Below are 19728 nucleotides of genomic sequence, written 5' to 3' on the forward strand. Positions count from 1 at the left end.
AAGTCTGTAGGATCTGGAGGCAGACCGCCTGTTCCATGGCCACGTAAATCCGGGAGCTGCTTCGCGATGACTAGTTGGGTGACCTTGGGCAACTGCTCTGTGTCTCAATTTTCTGCAAGTGGAGATAATAGGAGTAGCTACTTCATTAAGTTGTTTTTCAGAGGAAGCCGGTCCATACGTATAACGGGCTTACAACAGCGCATGGCTCGTATAACTGGGCAACACATCCCAGCTCTCATTACTTTTTTTTCCTTTTTAATTTTGAAATGCTTATTTATTTTTTGAGAGAGAGAGCGTGAGCGGGGGGAGAGGCAGAGAGAGAGAGAGGGAGTCACAGAATCCGAAGTGGGCTCCAGGCTCCGAGCTGTCAGCACAGAGCCCGACGCGGGGCTCGAACTCACGAACCGCGAGATCATGACCTGAGCCGAAGTTGGTCGCTTAACTGAGCCACCCGGGCGCCCCTATCTATTTTTCATTTTTACTTGGTTATTATCTATCTCCCCACTGGCTATAAGCTCCAAGAGGGCATAAACCTGACTTACTTTTTTTTTTTTTTTTTAAATTTTTTTTTTTTTTTCAACGTTTTTTATTTATTTTTGGGACAGAGAGAGACAGAGCATGAACGGGGGAGGGGCAGAGAGAGAGGGAGACACAGAATCGGAAGCAGGCTCCAGGCTCCGAGCCATCAGCCCAGAGCCTGACGCGGGGCTCGAACTCACGGACCGCGAGATCGTGACCTGGCTGAAGTCGGACGCTTAACCGACTGCGCCACCCAGGCGCCCCTAAACCTGACTTACTTTATTAACCTTGTATTCTCAGAGCCTAGGACAGGGCCTGGTTCACAGGTGGCCTCAATACATTTTTTTGTTGTTGAATGAACTTGTGTATGTTTCCATCAGCTCGAATTTAACCATTTGCTACTATGCCCAGCCATATTTACCCTTGCACATGTAGATCACTGCAGTGGTGTTTTTTCTGGTCTTAAAATTCCCTCTTTTCTTGTTTTTTCTTTTTTCTTTCCATGCTTGTTTTTCTTATTGTAGGAGTATTACAGGGTCAGTGTTAGAAATTTGGGGAAAAAAACCCAGGAAAACATAAGGAAGAAAATAAAACACATTTATAATATAGTACCCAGAAATAACATTTCTTTAAAAGTGAGCTCTACCTTCCTTGTGGGGCTTGAACTCACAACCCTAAGATCAAGAATCACATGCTCCACTGACTGAGCCACACAGGCACCCCTAAGAAATAATATCTGATTGATAAATATACCTAAAGTCTTTTTTTCTTTGTGTCTATGTACATCTGTGTATATGTATATATGCATAAACACACACGTTGTATTCATATATTTTATAAAAATGTGATTTTCACTTACATGGCATTTTAAGCTCCCTTTTTGGGGTATGTATTATGATCATTATTTTTAAAAGTTATACAAATGATGTATGGCTACCGGAGATCCCACCATCCAGAGATAACCAGTATTCACTTATGTACTATATATCTTTTTAGATTTTTCCATAGAAATACAATAGAATGAATCAAATGAACTGCTGATGTTTGTCTAATTTTAACTTAAAAATGTTAATTTCATACGGTTCAAATCGATACGAGTCACCATATTAGTATTAGACTTCTGGTAGGGAATGCTGTTTATGTACACTGATTGTCTCAAATTCGTAGTTGCAGAATGTTTGATTTGCAGCTGAGTGCATGGCCTCCTGGAAAAAGACTTTTTCCAGCCTCCTTTGCTGCCAGACATGGATCCATGACTGCATTCTCACCCTGTAAATGAAATGTTGTGCTGGAACTTCCCAGAAATCTCCTAAACATAACAGTGGACGTAGCCATTTGCCCCTTCTTCTTTTTCACTCCCTCCCGTCCTTGCTTGGAAAGAAGATGTGATGGCTGGAGCTTTAGCTGCCACTTTGGACTATGAGAAGGAAGTTATACTCTAGGTATGGCTGGTTAGGTCCCTAACTTCTTTGTGGAGCTGTCAGGTGGACTGCCGACTTCTGGGCTTCGTTTACAGGAGAAATGCACTTTTATTTTGTTTCAGCCACTGTTACTTGTGTGTGTGTGTGTGTGTGTGTGTGTGTGTTTCTTTCACAGGCAGTGGAATCAAATCCTCATCAAACTCAATACTTTGCGGACTGTTTCATAACTGGCTTTGACGTAGAAGGGTTTTCCCAGTTTGGTCGGTGCGTTAGAATCACCTGGGAAGTTGTGAAATACGCAGATTCCGCCCACTCCATTTGTGGAGACCCTGGTACAGGCGGACTGGCAGGAAGCTTGGGCGTCTTTACGCTCGATGAGCTCCTTGGGTGATGGTGACGCTCTTGGTGTGTGCAAGCTTGTGCTTCTCACTGTTAGTTTTAATGGTTGCATGATATTTTATGATAGGATTGCATCATAATTTATTTGATGTGCTATTGGATGTTGTTAATTACTTTTTAAATGTCACAAGTCATACGCTCAGTGGCTTTTTTATTGGCCCAGGTGAACCCATTGCCTCTCTCTGCCAGCCGTCCTGAACAGAGCGGCTATGAGAACTTGTTTCAACACCATTTGGAAGGGGTTTTCCTCCCCTTTTCTTTTCAGATCATTTTCTCAATATGGTTTCCTTCCAGATGAATTTCTGGGTTAAGGATTACATTTCTTAGGGGCACCTGGGTGGCTCAGTCAGCTAAGCATCTGACTTCGGCTCAGGTCAGGATCTCGCGGTCCGTGAGTTCGAGTCCCGCGTCGGGCTCTGTGCTGACAGCTCGGAGCCTGGAGCCTGCTTCGGATTCTGTGTCTCCCTCTCTCTCTGCCCCTACCCCACTTGCACTCTCTCTCTCTCTCTCTCTCTCTCAAAAATAAATAAACTTAAAAAAAAAAAGAATTACATTTCTTTTTTTTTTTTTAATTTTTTTTTCAACGTTTTTTTATTTTTATTTTTGGGACAGAGAGAGACAGAGCATGAACGGGGGAGGGGCAGAGAGAGAGGGAGACACAGACTCGGAAACAGGCTCCAGGCTCCGAGCCGTCAGCCCAGAGCCTGACGCGGGGCTCGAACTCACGGACCGCGAGATCGTGACCTGGCTGAAGTCCGACGCTTAACCGACTGCGCCACCCAGGCGCCCCAAAAGAATTACATTTCTTAAAAAGGCTTGGCCTGACTAGAATGCTCATGGTCTCTTCTGTTCTTACGGTTTTGACTACTTCTCATTTAATAGATAAGATACAACCAAGCAATGGCAAACTTCCTGTAGGTTTTAGATATAATCCTGCTACATGTTGGAAATCTAGACTCTAGAATAAATTTAAATCTGGTGTCAATCCCGGGGCGCCTGGGTGGCTTGGTCGTTAAGTATCTGACTCTTGGTTTCAGCTCAGGTCATGATCTCACAGTTCATGGGATCGAGTCCCATGTCAGGCTCTTCACTGACTGTTTGGAGCCTGCTTGCGATTTTCTCTCTCCCTCTCTCTCTGCCCCTCCCCTGCTCACGCTCTGTCTCAAAATAAATAAATGAACTTGAAATCTATTGCCAATCCTTAAAAGATGACAAATTTCTCAGAAAAATAGGGATTTATAGCATTCTTTTTTTTTTTTTAAATGGAGAGATCTGGCAAATCTGGGCCTGGATTATCATATGTGTGATAGCAGCACTTGCCTGGGTCTGAGAAGCCTCCCCTTCATATAAAGCCCGGCCTCGCCAATTTACCCCAGTCTCCACTCCTCCCTATTACTTCTTGATATCGAGTTTTAGTCCCCTAGATCATTGCCCTTGTGCTGCATGTATTTGAATTTACCCAAAATTTCCAATATGTTTCTGATAGAAAAAGGGATTTGTCCTTTCCTATGGTTTAAATATTTCTTTTGACTAAAAATCTCTGCCAAGGAATTACCTACATTACCTGTGTTTGTCATTTAACCCTCAGAACAACAGAGGGGTAGACACTATTGTCATGATTTTATTGATGTAGAAACTGAGTCTCATAAAGGGTAAATAGATTTCCTCCAGTCAGAAGGCCAATAAAGGATGATTTTAGGTTAGAATCTTTGAGGGCAGGTAACATAAACTGCAGAAGAACCGAGATTTGCACAGTGTTTCAAAATCAATCTATGAGAATTATTTTCTTAATTTCTGGAAGGAGATTTTCAGATACTTTCTTAACTTATTAAGAGAATATACATTTTTAAATCCTGGTAATGTTAATAATAACCAGAATAACAAGGTCATAATCACTGGATTAATTGTCATAAGTTTTTTGAGCAAAGATAACCTTCTCTTAGCAAGATAGTTCATTGATTCAAGTAACCGATTTTTTTCTCCCGTTGTAAACATTTTTCTTCTTCTTCTTTTTTTAATGTTTATTTATTTTTGAGAGACAGAGAGAGAGAGAGAGCGAGAGAGAGAGAGCATGAGCAAGGGAGGGAGGGCAGAGAGAGAGAGAGAGACATACACACAGAACCTGAAACAGGCTCCAGGGTCTGAGCTGTCAGCACGGAGCCCGATGTGGCGCTCGAACTCACAAACTGTGAGATCATGACCAAAGCCGAAATCGGACATTTACCTGACTGAGCCACCCAGGTGCCCCTCCCGTTGTAAACATTTTAACAAAAACAGTTTGCTATAGCGATGGTGCACAATCCACTAAAATGTAAGTTCTCAGGACAGCAACTTTTGTTTATTTTCTTCCTTACTTCATCATCTACAATAGGGCCTGGTACGTAAAAAGTGACGGACGGATAGATAGTATCCAAGTTCCTTTGGAAGATCACTATTAGAGCAAACCTTGGGCCATCAGAAGAAAGCATTTTTCCCTTTTTAGTGAAACATACAGACAAAAGTGTGATACGATGACTGAGTCTAGAAGAATTTCCATTGAAAAATTTTCCAGCGAAAATTGAAACATTTCAATTTCCATTGAAACTGTATGGTAACTGGTATGCAAATATTTTTAAACCTCCCTTATTTTTCCAGACAAAGGCTAACAAGAATGGCCAACCCAGGGCTTTGTACTTTCAAAAGCACTTGTATGAACCACGTCTCCGCCCAGAGTTTGTCACAATTGCACAGAAAATCATGGCGCAAGGCATCGGCCATATATTTAATCAAAGGAGGGGGGCCCCGCCCTGGGTCTGTTGTCCTCTGATCCATTGTCTGCTCAGCTCTCCCTGCCAGGGCAGCTGACCCCCCTTTGTATTTTCCAGGCTTTTAGGACTTCTGGCTTCCCGCTGGGTTTGGTTAATGGACAGAAGGGAGAAGCCAGAGGATGCCTTCCCGAACCTCTCTACCTTGGTGGCTGTGGCTGCGTCTGCTCTGTGGCCCCAGATCCCAGACAGGCCACTGTGGTCTCATCTTCTGCCAGGTGACACTACCCCCTTGTCTCTGAAAACACCCCTTCTCCCTTTGTCCCCAGCCGCATCCCTGGGGAGGAAGGGTAGTGGCTTCCAGTCGTTATTAATCTCTTGGTTGCCTAACTGCCCCGGTTTGGCTTTTCGGCTCCATTATCCCGAGTGTATCAAATTCCCTGCTTTAAATTTACACCTAAATCCTCAGAGTTTGCTTCTCTGTTTCTGGTTGGGCCCTGACTGGAGTAGCTGTAATAAGGCTTGTAGGGCTTGCAACTTTGTTGCTTTTCTGGATCCTATGGCGGATTCCTAACTGGAGAGCGCCTCCGACTCTCCAAGGGAGCTTACTGGGAACTCACAGGCTCAGGCACCACCCAAAGGCGCTGGAACAGAATCTCAGGGCGTATGGTCCAGGCACGCAGTGTGGAGTCACAACTTGGGTGACTCTAACCAGCACCCCCTGACCGCATCACTGGAAGCCCATCTGAAATCTTTGAAGGGGCCCGGGGCAAAATGTATTCCAAAATTGATTCACTAGCGATATTCAGCCACAGCCCTTACATAAACATAAAAGTCCACGAAGAAAAAGAGGACAGTTAAACGAAGCGCTAAAACCCTCTGTGATGGGGTCCGCTCAAGACTCAACCCGTTGTGCATTAAGTGGTGATTACACAACCAATTATTTTGATGAGAGTTGGCTTTGAGTCTTGCCTGGCCCCTAACCAAGGGTGGCACACCTGTGTTTTAATAGTTATATTGACTTAGATAATTTCAGAGGAGCAAGCATACACAGGCCTTGCTTTTTCTTCCCCCCACTCTTTTATATAGTTAATGCATCAACATGAAAATACTCCAACAGCATAAAAGAGTATACAGGGAAAAGTGGGTTGCCTTCAACCTCCCTCAGGCCCCCAAGTTTCCTTTCTTAGGAAGCAACTGCTATGATCAGTTTCTTGGGCGTTCTTCAGAAGTTTCCTACGTATGTACAAAAAAGTTTATGTATACTCATCCATTTCTGTTTTCCAAATGACACCATAATGCAAACAACATTCTATATCCCCTTTTTTGCATGCCACCGTATCTTGGGAAACACTGGTTCGTAGGGCTCCAGATCTGCCTTATTGCTTTAGGAAGAGTTCACTTGTCCATTGTATACGTACGTATGGTAAAGTGTATTCAAACCATTTCTGTTAATGGACATTTAGTTCGTTGTCAGTTTCTTTGTTACTGCAAACAAAGCTGCAACAAATATCTGTGTCTGTTTTTATATCGGTACAGGAGAGAGTATATCTGTAGAATACTTTCCTAGACTAGAACGGCTGGGTCCGACGCCATTTAAAATTTTGATGCGATTCCGACGGGGTTGTGCCACGTGGAGCTCCTCCCAGTAACTTGTCAGAGCACCAGTTTCCCACCTGCTCACACGATATTATCACATTTCTGATCTTTGTCAATCTGATGGGTAAAAAAAATGCTAAGTTGTAGATTTCATTTGCATGTCTTTAATTATGATACAGGCCTGAATTTAAGCAAAATGAAAGCAGTTTTTTAAAAATGTTTATTTATTTTTAAGAGAGAGAGACAGAGTGTGAGTGGGGGAGGAGCAGAGGGAGCGGAGACCCAGAATCCAAAGCAGGCTCCAGGCTCCGCTCTGTCGGCACAGAGTCGGGCGCAGGGCTCGAACTCACAAACCAATGAGATCCTGGCCTGAGCGGAAGTGGGACGCTTAACCCACTGAGCTACCCGGGTGCCCCGAAGGCAAATTCTCAATGCTGCTCTCCAACAAAACCAAACCCTCTCGTTACATTCTGTGTAATTATTGACTTATAAGAGGTTCAAATATAATGCATATATGACGGGAGAGACACTTTGTTCCAAAGTTTGAACTCCAAAGATGGAATCTGAAAGCGGACCTCCTGGGGGTCCTCAGTGTGTTAAAAGTTAGCATGTAACGCATCTGGGTGTGCCGTTTTCAAATGGTGTTAATTATACATTAAAGATGAAATTCAAATCAGGTATTTGCTGAGCTGTTGGAACACCCTTTGTGACACTAAGGTTTGAAAACTGTAGTTCTCATTTCGTGGAGAAGGAAACTGAGACCCTCCCATTCTTGTGGGAATCCGAAACTATTTGAAAAAAAAGTTTCTTAAACCTTTTTGGGGGATGTTTTTATACCCTCCTTTTGTCATGATATAGTTTGAGCCCCCCCAAAGTTGTGAAACTTTCATACCCTCGTACCCTTCACCCAGCTCCTGCCAAAGATGTTTTCATAGTCTTGATATCTCTGTCAGCACAGAGCCCGACATGGGGCTTGAACTCATGAATAGCCATGACATCATGACCTGAGCCAAAGTCGGAGGGTTAACCGACTGAGCCACCCAGGCGCCCCCATTCGGTGATCCCGTTTATCTGGCATTTTCTAAAAGACAGTGACAGTGACGGGAACTACGTCAGTGCTTACCAGGGTTTAACAGGAGGGGGAGGGTTTGACTGCATGGAGGTGACATGAGCCAATATGGTGGGGTGCTGGAAACATTCTGTGTCCTGATTGGGGTGATGGTCACCCAAATCTATACCTGTGTTGAAATTCACAGAACTATACACGGAAAGAAAAAAAAAATCTCATTGTATTATAATATAAAAAACCCATTCTATATTAAAATTCTAGTTGATTCTTATTTGCTGTAGTTGTGTTCTATAGTTATCGTAACCGTTGAATTACAGAGCTCCTAGGCGAAAAACAAGGTTGGGTCTCTTGAGCCTCTGCCTATGACATTTTCATCACTGCATAATCTTATGTGTGCTTTTGTTTAAAGACATTTTATTTAACATATATTGTCGATTCGTTAGCACTGAAGTCTGACAATAGCATTGTTACTTATGCCTGAACAAATCTTACCCAACACACCAATGTTCTCTGTAAGGATGTCACGGCCTTCCTGCCTGTAGAGCACTAGACGTCGCTTCGGCACTTTGCTTGGGGCCGTTTTATTATTGTTAATTTTATTAAGGAATGTCTGTGCCCAACGTGGGGCTCGAACCCATGACCCCAAGATCAAGTCACATGCTCTACCGACTGAGCCCGCCAGTTGCCCCTGCTTGGGGCTGTTTTATTTATTTTATTTTATTATTTTATTTTTTTAATATATGAAATTTATTGTCAAATTGGTTTCCATACAACAGCCAGTGCTCATCCCAAAAGGTGCCCTCCTCAATACCCATCACCCACCCTCCCCTCCCTCCCACCCCCCATCAGCCCTCAGTTTGTTCTCAGTTTTTAAGAGTCTCTTATGCTTTGTCTCTCTCCCACTCTAACTTCTTTTTTTTTTTTTTTTCCTTCCCCTCCCCCATGGGTTTCTGTTACGTTTCTCAGGATCCACATAAGAGTGAAACCATCTGGTATCTGTCTTTCTCTGTATGGCTTATTTCACTTAGCATCACACTCTCCAGTTCCATCCACGTTGCTACAAAAGGCCATATTTCTTTCTTTCTCGTTGCCACGTAGTATTCCATTGTGTATATAAACCACAATTTCTTTATCCATTCATCAGTTGATGGACATTTAGGCTCTTTCCATACTTTGGCTATTGTTGAGAGTGCTGCTATAAACATTGGGGTACAAGTGCCCCTATGCATCAGTACTCCTGTATCCCTTGGGTCAATTCCTAGCAGCGCTATTGCTGGGTCATAGGGTAGGTCTATTTTTAATTTTCTGAGGAACCTCCACACTGTTTTCCAGAGCGGCTGCACCAGTTTGCATTCCCACCAACAGTGCAAGAGGGTTCCCGTCTCTCCACATCCTCGCCAGCATCTATAGTCTCCTGATTTGTTCATTTTGGCCACTCTGACTGGCGTTGAGGTGATATCTGAGTGTGGTTTTGATTTGTATTTTTGGGGGCTGTTTTAAACAGTTTGAGGGGTGCTTGGGTGGGTCAGTGGGTTAAGCGTCTGACTTTTGATTTTGGCTGAGGTCATGGTCTCATGGTTCATGGGATCGAGACCCTCATGGGGCCCTGTGCTGGCAGCATGGAATCTGCTTGGGCTTCTCTCTCTCTCTCTCTCTCTGTTCCTCCCCTGCTCTCTCTCTCTCTCTCACACACACGCACTCTCTCTCTTTCCCCTAAAATAAATAAACATTAAAAAAAATGAACAGTTTGAAATCACCAACAAAAGCCACAAACAGTGTGTAAAACGTGGCACAAAACAGACCATGAAGACCCTTGCTCAGAGAATGAGGGCAGAATTGAGGAGGCAGAACATCGCCTTGGTTTGCTTGACGTCAGCTGGGAAGGTGCTGTCCCAAGACCCGAGTTTCTTGCCCCTCTGCGCATGTCCCTGAATGACCAAGAAAACGTGTCGAGTATTGATGTCAGTGTGAAATTTGAGCCAGCAGGTAAATTACAAATACTGAACTTGGGCATAACGAGGTCTACTGTGATCACCTCCGTGTCGCTGTGTTCCCACGTCCCCGAGGACCTAAGCGTGATGCCGTTCTCTGGTCGTTGTGCTGTTAGATGAAAACTTCTGCGTGTTCTCACTAGCTCTTAGCTGCTTCCCCTTGTTTCCTAGTAACCTAGAATGTGGTGACAATGTTCATCGGCGGGGTCGATGTCCGCCTGTGGCACGGGGTACCCAGAGGAGCCCTGTCATCTAACAACTAGTGTCCTCTGTCGTGGGCTCTGGGACATTGTATCGACTTTTTCTCTTCCCCTGTTTTCTCTGTTCTCTTGCTAGAACCGCCGGCACTTGGAAGTGGAACTCCTTCCTGCCTTGGTCCTGTCGTTACGTATCATTTCTCTCTAACTTCCGTGTCTTGGTCTTTTTGCTTTGCCTTCTGGGATATTTCCTCTACTGTATCCTTCAGGCTTTCTAGGTCATCTTCCACTCCTACTCTCGTGTTTTTTAACTTCCCAGGACTCTATTTTTGTTATCTGGATTAAGAAAATGCCTCCTGGTTCTTATTTTGTGGAGGCAATACTTTCTCTTCTCTGAGGATGCTGATGTTTGGGGGAGGGGATTTTTTTTTCCCTCTCACCGAGTTGTGGTTTCCTCTGGGTGGCCTCACACTTCTCTGTTCAGCTGTTTTTGCCTTGGCCAAGGTCCCGTGCTCCTTGGCTACCCGACCTTACTGTAGAAAGAGCCATGAAAGCGCTGATTGGCAGTTCTGAGTGCAGGGGGGAGGCTTGGCTGCTTGTCAAGGCTGAGCATCATTGTGTCCTTGCCTTCACCTCCTCACACCCACAGGTTTCCTTTTTCTATGCTGGGCAGATTTCCCAGAGAATGCGTGCCACCCAGCTGCTGGGGGATGGCCGCCATCTTGCCTGTGGTCTTGGGAGGTGGTGGTGGGGGGAAGGTCAAGGGACCTCGGCAATCAGTTTGTAACCCTTCTCTTGTCCTCTCTATTTTCAGTTTAGTCCCTGTGCCTAAAGCTCCCTGTCCAGAGACCTTACCTAACAAAAGGCACTTTGCAGATGTGATTAAATGAAGGGTCTTGAACTGGGGAGATTGCCCTGGGTTGTCTGGGTGAGCCCAGTGCAATGGCAGTGACCTCACAGAGGGGAGGCAGGAGGGTCAGAGTCACAGAAGGTGTGGTAATGGACAAAGAGGTCAGAGAAGGACCTTCAAGCTGCTGGCTTTGAAGATGGAGGAAGAGGCCACAATCCAAGGAATGTGGATGGAACAGATGGGAAACGGATTCTCTCCTAGAGCCTCCAGAAGGATCCAGCCCTACCAACACCTTGGTTTGTGGACTTCTGACCTGCGGACCTGTAAGATAATGAGCCACTTCGTGTTTTAAGCCACACAGTTGGTGGTAACTTGTCACAGCAGCGGTAGGAAACTACTACACCTCAGACGGCACATTCATTTCAATTCTTCCTGATCTGGGCATAGGTCTGTTCTTTGGGTCCTCCTTTGAATGAGGTCCAACACCTCCCAAAGGGACCAGCCCAGTGAAGCTGCGTTTGGACTTCTGGGCACCTGGACTATAAGATCCTCATTGCCGCAAGCCTCTAAGTTCATGGCAATTTGGTGGAGCAGCGGGAGGAAACTGACGTACTTCCCCCGGCTTTGGCACGCACAGGGCATTTTAGTACCGTGTGCCTGGGATGAAAAGGTTGGCGTGGAGACATTCTCGAATAACTCACTAACTTAATAAATAACTCAAAAGGAAGCCCGCAGCCTGCAGGAAAAAAGTCAGCTTTTATTGTACCAGGATCACTTATACGGTTTTTGAAATGTATGCACGTCCCCGCGCTCCTAGTGATGTAACCGAAATTGAACTAAAAGTGTGAGAGCCAGAGATCCTGTTGGGTCAGTGTGAATGTCTGCCCGCAGGACATGAAAGGTTCCCGAGACCTCCTGTAGTCGCAGGACATGAAGCCGGTGTTAACAAGGCCACGTCCAGGAGGTGTCCAAGGCAGAAGGAAGGTGCACAGTGAGAGCCACTGCTGTTAATCTCCTTTCCCACATCGCGAAGGTGACTTCGCGGTTGAAACATCACAACTGACTTCCTCTTTGATTTTTACCAGAGATTTTGCCTTCCTCTTCATTTTTTTTTTTTTTTTTTTTTTGTTGGCAGTTGTGTGACATATTTTTTTTTCCAAAAGAACTTATTCAGCACTTCAAGGTGTCATGACTCTTTACTGCAGTATCCTAGTATATTTGGCTCAAGTTAAAAAGAAAAAAAAAAGGGGGGGTTGACTTTGGTCCGTGCATTTGGCTGACCAGGCCTAGAATGAAAAAGAAAAAAAAAAAAGAAAAAAAAAAAGAACAGAATTGACTAAGAAAAGTCACTGAGTTCTCATAGCGGCTCATTTGTGGCCTAAGTTCCGCATATTTATTCCTTGTTTGTTTGGTGTTTTTTCTTAATGGCCTCCTACTTGGGAACTGCTTAAGAGACACATGAATAACCTAGTTCAGGCTCTGGATCCTGTCGTGGGTTGAACTGAATCCCCCTCTACAATATGTTGAAGACTTTACCCCTGGTACTTGTGAATGTAACCTTATTTGGAAACAGGGTCTTTGCAGTCGTAGGTAAGGATGAGGTCAGACTGGAGGAGGGTGGGCCCTTAATCCAACAGGATTGGTATCCTCGTAAGAAGAGAAGAGACACAGACAGGCACACACACACAGGAGAATGCTGTGTGGGGACAGAGGCAGAGCTTGAACAGATACCGCTACAAGCCAAGGGCGCCACGGATTGTGGGCAGCACCAGCAGCCAAGAAATAGACACGGTCAGATTCTCCCCTCCAGTCTTCCGAGAGAACACGACCGTGCTGCCATCTTGATTTTGGATTTCCAGGCTCCAGCCCCGTGAGAGAATTCATTTCTGCTGTTTTAAGCCACTCAGTTTGTGCTCAATGTTATAGGAGCCACGGGAAATGAAGATAGCTCATCAACCACAGCGCTCTTGACATTTGGGGCCAGATAATTCCTTGTCACGGGGGCTGCCCTGTGGATTGTGGGATGTTTAGCAGGATCCCTGGCGTCCACCCACTGGATGCCAGTGGGACCTGCCCACTTGCGACAGCCAAAAGTGTCTGCAGGTATTGTCAAATGTCCCCTGGGGACCAAATCACCCCTGTGATTGTGGTTGAGAGCCACTGGTTTCTCGTTTAGGAATCTTCTGTCCACTGCAATGATTGGGGTGTAGCCAGTCACGCCGATTATAGCGAACCCTGTTCATTCTTTTGACCGATAAACCACTTTCTAGTTGCCGACGACCCTGGGTGCAGTGTTTCTTTCCCACACAGCATCCTCAAGTTCTGCGTTACCTCCTGGCGCGTTTCTCCCCTCTGGATAATGGGGGGACTTGGATTCTCTGCGTTTCCCTCCTTGGGCCACACAGGAGGCCCATTAGGAAGCCATGCTTGAATGTTCAGAACCACACCTGCAGACCCCTGCCTCGCACCGTCTCGGGGGCACAACTTGGTAAGAGTGCAGATTTCTGGGCAGAGAATGTTGACTCTGAATATACAAGGGTGGGACCCCACACTATGTATTTTCACCAGCCTCCCCAAGTGACTGCCATGGGAGACACACGAAGTGTGTGAACTGCTGGCTCAGGGAACAGAAAACACCATGAATTTTGTTGTGCTCGTTTCTGCCCTTCGTATACATTAGAGAGGACCTTCTGGGTCACACTTACGTTGTACAGTCCCTTCAGACTGTTTGTAGACATTTGTCCAAGATTTATTTAAATTTTCAAAGAATTTTAAGTTTACTTATTTTGAGAGAGACACAGACAGCACGAGTGGGGAAGGGGCAGAGAGAGAGAGAGGGAGAGAGAGAATCCCAAGCAGGTTCCATGCTGTCAGCACAGAGCCCGAAGCGGGGCTCGAACTCACGAACCGTGAGATCACGACCTGAGCTGAAATCAAGAGCCAGACGCTCAACCAACTGGGCCACCCAGGTGCCCCTGTCCAAGATTTATTTAGAGGGAGGCTCAAGGCTGGGGGAGAGGAATGGTGAGGATTAGCAGTCAGTCCCTCTGAAATGATTCAAAGCCACTTATTCTCTTGGATCCCACCGGCCGCAGGTAGCAGAGAACATAAGTGATGGTGGATGCAAACCTGAAGGTGGCCGTGGCCAATTCTGTAGAAGCCTGGATGCAGGTAGCCTGTCCAGGGACAGGCTGCTTCATGTGTCCCCCGGAGACTGGGCTTTCCCCAACCTTCTGCCCCAGCTGGCTCAGCACCTGGCTTTCGTCTGTAAGTTGGTCACCTGCTTCTTTTCCAAACGGCCCTAGCTGCTCACGTCATTTGCTGGTAGGAGCGTGTCCACAGACGAGAGGCAGAGAGGTGACTAGGGGGCAGGGGGGTGCGTGGCACCCGAGGACTTTGTTCCCTTCTTACAGTGATGCCGTTGCTGACGGGCACCCAGGCTCCCGCTCCTCCAGCCAATCCCCCTTACAGTGTTCCAGTGAAATAAGAGATAAAAACCATGTCAGTGAAAGGAAATAATTTTGAACTTCATGGTAAAAAGATTTTCTGGACAAGTCTAGATTTTATGCCAGTGAAGACTTGCCAACGTCTGTTTTCTGTCTTCCCGTAGGGCGTCACATTGTGTCCCGAGCCCACATGGGATGGAAAGAGAGGCCTGACTGAAACAAAGTAAAATCAAGCAAAACTCACCAACTAACTACAAGAGTACACGAAAAAGTGCCCCAGTAACTAAGGACATAAATATAAAGACAATTAAATAGTTCTAAAGCTTAAAGGAAACTTAGGGATCCTTTTTCTAAAAAAAAAAAAAAAAATCCTTCTATTGATATTATCTTTACCTTAACTTTCTCTTTTTTTAAGTTTTTTAATTTATTTTGAGAGAGAGAGAGAGAGAGAGAGAGAGAACGAGTGGGAGAGGAGCAGAGAGAGGGAGACAGAGGATCCCAAGCAGGCTCCTTGATGTCAGCTCGGACCCCAACCCATGGGCTAGATCACGACCTGAGCTCAGATCAAGAGTTGGACACTTAACTTACTGAGCCACCCAGGTGCCCCTAGGGCTCCTTTTAAAAAGAGATTTTTAGGGGCGCCTGGGTGGCTCAGTCAGTTAAGCGTCCGACTTTGGCTCAGGTCATGATCTCACGGTTCACGAGTTCGAGCCCCGTGATGGACTCTGTGCCGACAGCTCCGAGCCTGGAGCCTGCTTTGGATTCTGTGTCTCCCTGTCTCTCTGCCCCTCCCCCCACCTTTCTCTCTCTCTCTCTCTCTCTCTCTCTCTCTCTCCCAAAATAAATTAACTTAAAAAAAATACAGGGGATTTTTAGGGGCACTGGGGTGGCTCAATCAGTTAAGTATCTGCCTCTTGATTTTGGCTCAGGTCATGATCTCATGGTCCCTGGATCGATCCCCACATCCAGCTCTGCATCAGACTCCGCAGTGAGCGTGGAGCTTGCTTAAGATTCTCTCTCTCTCCCTCTGCTCCTCTTTCCTGCTCATGCGTGCTTTCTCTCTGTCTCTCTAAATCAATCAATAGATAAATAATAAAAAGGAATTTTTAACTGTGTATGTGTGGGGATGTGCACGCATTTTGGGAAAGTTTTGTCAATATTTGGAGATGCAGATATATACTTCTGAAGACTGTTCATGATTTTCTTGCTGCCCAGAATATCTCCCCATTTTAATGGTATAAATATGCATTTTTCTTTTGGAGAAATTGGATGTCCTGTGTTGCAGGAAGTCTTGGTAGGATCATTAACGAAGATGCCCTTCCTTCCCAAGCCAAGGGACCGATCAGACATTCATCTCCTCCCTGTCCTGCTGGAGACCAAGGATGGGGCTCCTTCCTTCCAGGGACTGGACTCTCAGCCGTCAGTCAGGGTGTTTTTGTGACCTTGTCTATCAGTCAGGTGAGAGCCCTCTTCCTGATTCGAAAATAGTTGCCTCTTGCAATATTTTCACAAGGCCGAGAGAGAGACAGAGAGAGAGAGAGAGAGAGAGAGGGAGAGAGAGAGGGAGAGAAATTCTCTTGTGTCTGTTTCTGTTAGGGCACTAATCCCATTCATGGGGGCTCCCCCATCATGACCTAATGACCTCCCAAAGGCCCCACCTTCAAATACTCTAATACTGGGAATTAAGGTTTCAGCATATAAGTTTGGGGATGGGGACACAAACAGTCCATAGCAGCTATCTAGAGCTGCTCTGTTTAAGACGGCAGCCACCGCCACTTGTGGCCACTGAGCTCTTGAAATGTGGCTAGTCCAAACTGAAATATTCTGTCAGGGTGAAATACACACCAGGTTTTGAAAACGCGGTACAAAAAACCAAGAATATAAAAGATTTCATCAGTAAGTTTTAATATTGACTACATATCGAAATGATACGTTTTGACTGTAATGGGTTAAGTAAATTGTATAATCAAAATTATTTCATGTGTTTGTTTTTACTTGTGTAAACATATAGCTACCGGAAAGCTTTAAATGACCCAGATGGATGGTACCGTATTTCTAGGGAGAGAACTAGTTTATACCCTTGCACCTGTCGGTTAAGGACAGCGGTTAAGGCATTTCTAGCTCTACCCGATCCCAGGCAAAACTGGCATCAGAAGCGTGAGGTGGACAAAAGACCCCAAGTGCCTGGCTGTCAGGAGGGGGAACACACTGGGGGTCTGTGTGCAGGTAAACAGGAGGCATTCACGGGGGTACAGCGGTATGCTGACGTCGTCTGCTCTAATCTGTGTCCTACTTGTCCCACGAGTTACTTATATTTTCATTTATACAAACTTTTTTTTTTTTTTAAAACAAGAGACCATCAGGGCGCCTGGGTGGCTCAGTTGGTTAAGTGTTCGACTTCAGCTCAGGCATGATCTCACGGTTCGTGGGTTTGAGCCCCGCATCGGGCTCTGTGCTGATAGCTCAGAGCCTGGAGCCTGAGAAGGATTCTGTGTCTCCCTCTCTCTCTGCCCTGTCCCTACTCGTGCTCTGTCTGTCTCTCTCTCAAAAAAATGAATAAACATTAAAAAAAAATAAAAATAAAATAAAACAAGAGTTCATTGTAAGCAATAATATTGTGGCATCTCAGGCTTGGTACACTAATAATATTTCTTTATTTAATATATTATTTTTTTGAGAGAGAGAGGGTGCAAGTGAGTGAGGGGCAGAGGTGGGGGGGGGGGAGAGAAGTGGGGCTCACCTGGGGCTCATGTTTTGCCCAAAGTGGGGCTTGAGCCCACCTGATGTGGGACTCAAATTCATGAACTGTGAGATCATGACCTGAGCTGAAGTCATGCTTAACGACTGAGCCACCCAGGCGCCCCATCTCTAAGACACATTAAAATAAACACAAAACTATTAAAACAGAATCATGTTTATCTCCTGTCCCACCTGTGGTGCACATTTTGGAACATTCTGGCAAAAGCCAATGTTTGTTAATCTTCAGCAAAGGAATTCATTTGAAAGAATAGTTCATCATTCTCTGATATGTGTAATTATGACTTTCCTTCTCTTTGATTTTATGAAGCCATTTGAATTCCTCCGATGTGTTCCTTTGACACTTAATGCAATGTTTATGCAACAATCATAAAAATTAATTGTCTTCCTTCTTGAAACTATTTAAAATCCTCATCCTTGGCTTGCCTTATTGACATGTGCACATTAAAGTATGACTATGTGACAATAATAATTTTACAACAATGAATAAATGTCAAATTAATTATGTTAAAATAGTAATTTGTCTGCCTCCTTTCAAATGTATATAATTATTAATTTGGGGGAAGTGTGCAGGAACTATTAAGTATATTGTTAGAGCTGAGGTTCAGTCTCTGAAATGGTGTTTATTTTTTCTTCTGAAATGAATTATTTGGGAGTTTCCTTTTTTGTCCAAATCTGTTCCTTGATGGCCAGTGAGTTTTAGGGAAATTCCACACTAGGTCTTACATTTCAAACCAGTGGCTAGGAGGTGTCAATGGCCATATGACCAGAACTTTCTGTTCATGGAAACTTTGTAGGTTTTCTTGATGTGGGTAGGTGGGGGGGGGGGGGGTGTTGAGAGAGGGGGCAGGTTTTTTCCCCTGATGATAAGGATTGTAGCATCTTCCACTTTTGTTTGTTTACCAGAAGAGCTATGCAGCTAAAACTAGAAAGCACGTATGGTTCTTTTTATTTTTCAAATATTGTCTTCAATATACATCTTTAGAGAATCCTTCCCAATTAGGCTTAACACTTTTGGTAGTATCCTGTCTTCATCTCAGGTGGTATAAAGAGATGAACTGAATCTCTCTCTTTCTTTTTCCTGTTTTGTAATTATACTTAATTTAGAACTTTTACACAAATAATTTTCCATGCCTGTATTTTCACAGTACCCTGTAAGCGGATTCTGTGAAAAGCCCTGTGGCGGTATGTGGGGTTTGTGGACAGAAATGGGGACCCTGGCGGGTTGAGGTTTAGCTCCCCAATGCCCCTACTGTAATATGGTCATATTGCGAACTTTCTTACTAGAAATTACCGGGCCCAACGTTCGGCATGATTTTCCCGAAGGCCTGGGAAACAGGAGACAATGAGAGCTGTTCACGGTGGGTGTGTTTTGGGCAAACCGCTCCTCTCTCTCCTAGGCTAGGACTTGCCTCTGAGCGGTACCTGTTTCTCTTCCTTCTCCCTTCTTTTCTTCCACCCGCATTTCCCCTCTTAGAAGGCAGGCTTGGGACTCGGAGCCCAGCAAATGGAGGGGTGGGTCCTGTCCTTACTTAAATTTTTGTTATGGGTGCATCATGGAATTTTCTCATCAACTTTGATTTTAAAAAGTATTGCATTAAATATTATTTATCTTGATTAGTGAGCTCTTTGGTGCCACCTTAAATTTTCCACCTGCGGTGAATGCTTCCCTTGCCTCACCTTAATCCCCTGCCCTGCCCTGCCCTGAGCTCTTTCCTGAGAAACTAAAGGACTTGCCCCAAAGTCTTGATGGTCCCTGGTAATTACTGGATCTGAGTAATGAGTATATGGGGCATCATACCATCTACGAATGTTTGTATTTTTCCAATAAAAAAGTACGAGTTTACAAATACAATACACATACATGTATCTTTATATAATAGAGAAAACTTTGTTATATTGCTTTATATATATTATATGTAAATATAAGTATTAATAATAACGTTTTTCCTTATATTAAAATTCTACATTTACATCGGAAAAATTTGGAAAACAGTTGTCCAAGAACAATGAAAAAGATGAACGTTACTCTTAAATTCCACATTCAGAGGGTTACTGATAATATTTTTATGTATCTGTCTCATCTTTTGCTTGTGTGTGTCCGTCCATGAGACACATCAACCAGAGGCAGAGGAGGACATCAGTTGGAAAAGCCCATTAGCAGGGCGATTTACGACTTCAAAATTGGAGATCACTATTTTATAACATATGCAACTGGCACCTTTCATTCTTGCTTACTGTATGATGTCATTAACCACTCATGAAAGGCTTACAAATAAGTGTTTATGTCTAGTTCTGATCACAAAAGGAATCCATGTTAATTTTAGAAAATCCTATGTTGGTATGTGAATGTGTGCTACCAAATCATCACTACACTAGACATGCTATGTTGCATTATATACTTTTACGTAACAAGAAATCACAAATATTTTTCCGTGTCAGTGATATGCCATCATCTCTAACGGCTACCTGGCATTCCATCAGGTGAATACAGATTAGCGTGTCGGTTTAAGATCGCAGGCTGTGTCTTCTTGACTGCCTGGGTCTGTTCCCTGCTGTAGTTCTTACCAGCTGTGGATCGGGGACAAGTTATTGGAATGACTCGTGTCTCTGCCTCCTCACCCGTAAAGGTAGAAAGTTATAGGGCATACCTCGTGGGTTGTTAAGGAGAGTACGTGAACCAATGTCTATTAAGGCCTTGGAACAATGCCTAGCATACTGTAGGTAACCCATAAA

This window comes from Neofelis nebulosa, chromosome 9 (assembly GCF_028018385.1).
Source record: "Neofelis nebulosa isolate mNeoNeb1 chromosome 9, mNeoNeb1.pri, whole genome shotgun sequence".
Taxonomy (NCBI): domain Eukaryota; kingdom Metazoa; phylum Chordata; class Mammalia; order Carnivora; family Felidae; genus Neofelis; species Neofelis nebulosa.